We start from the raw sequence: 1797 nt of genomic DNA on the forward strand, positions 1-1797 counted from the left end.
ATCACCCATGCCCTCCAGCATATCTACTACTCCCCTCAGCTTGGTGTCATCTGCAAACTTGCTGAGGGTGCACTGTATATCATCTTCCAGGTTGTTGATGAAGACATTAAACAAAACCATGTCTAGGAACTGGATGAAATTAGGAAAGGAGTTAAGGGTAGGAAGATGAGTACTAAGTTTATATTTTTTATTTTTAAATGGACTACAGTGTAGCCCCTTAAATAGATGTAGGGGGCTGATACAGGCTAGAGCCAGAGCTCTCTCTAGGGAGGGCGAATTGGGGTGACTGCCCCAGGCCCTGTGCTTTGGGGGGCCCCACGGATGGTGCTGTACAGGCCCCACTGCCACACGTCGCCACCGCCTAGCGCTACCGGCTCCAGCCAGCAGGGGGGGTGCTAAAGAGGCTCACCCCCACAGTGGAGGACAGCAGCAGGCATAGTCCTAGGCCACGCGTGAGCTGCTGCAGTGGGGAGGAGGGGCAGGCACACTCAGCTACCCTGCACTCGCACCCAGCACTGCTGCCAGCCAAGCCACACACAGGCAGGTAAATTTCTTTTAATTTTCTTTATCACCCTGGGCTTGGGGAGGAGGCAGGGAAGATTGACACCTCCACAATGCAGGACATAGTGGGGTAAGGGAAGGGCAAATCATTCACTTCTGCCCCTGCCCCCTCCCTGCTGCACAATGGGGATTGTCCCACAACCTGGCCCAGACGGGGCCCTGCTCACCGTGACTGGGACCCCGGCCGGGCCGGGTTGTGGGATAGTCAGAGCCCGGCAGCTTATCCAGGGTGTTGCCCAAACGGCTAGTTTCGTGCCCCTGGAGGCTTGTCCAATCCACCTCTAGGAGAGAGTCACACACACACAGGCTGGGTCCAATTATCGCTTTATTGTTTGCAAACAAGTTCGACAAGGGAGCTTAATGCTCAAATCCGTGTCGACCCCCAGTTTCTCTCGGGGTTACACTTTTATAGCTTACATAAACAAAGGGCTACAACGTGTCATACAACTATTGGCAGTACCGCAATTTCCTTGTTGTTATGTCTTATCTTATGGGCTAGGCTTAGTTTGCTATTGGTTGATCTCTCCTGTTAAGTTTAGTGCATGCGTATTTCAAAAGCAGAACTGCGGCAAAAAGTTCTGTCGCATGCGCAGAGGAAAAGGGGAACTACGGCAAAGTTAGTGTCTTTTAGTAATCTTATACCTTAGTGTAACTTCAGGGCATTATGCAAGTATGGCTATAAAATGCAGAGCAAGCAGGAAGGAAAAAGAAACCCACAACTCAGACGTTAGGCCTTGCGCTTTCTACACAAGGGATCATGAGGGCCTCATACAGCTATTACTCAACTGAGGTCCAGGTTATAATGTATTTTTATCACAAAGCCAAACAGTTCTCAGCTGTGAAGCCTTTGTGTAGTGAGATGAGACATTTTTATCATACAGCTGTTATACAAACGTTATTGTAAAATCATAATAACTAGATTATAACACATTTTTATTACAAGGGGAATGGGCAGGCAGCTCCCGCCACTGCACACACCACGGGGAGTCAAGCGGGGGGAAGAGGGAGTTCCACTTCTCTCCCGACTTCCCCAGACTGCAACCCTGGACAAGCTGCTGGGCTCTTATTGTCCCACGACCTGGCCCAGCCAAGGCCCCAATCATGGGGAATTGGGCCCTGGCTGGGCTGGGTCATGGGACAATCGGAGCCTACCTGCAGCACTGGGCAGCCAAGGAGGCAGTGGAGCACGTGGCCCCCTGATCTTTGCACGAGGCAAGTGGGCAGCAGCTGCAAGCT

The sequence above is a fragment of the Alligator sinensis genome, unplaced genomic scaffold, assembly GCF_000455745.1.
Source record: "Alligator sinensis unplaced genomic scaffold, ASM45574v1 scaffold846_1, whole genome shotgun sequence".
Taxonomy (NCBI): Eukaryota; Metazoa; Chordata; order Crocodylia; family Alligatoridae; genus Alligator; species Alligator sinensis.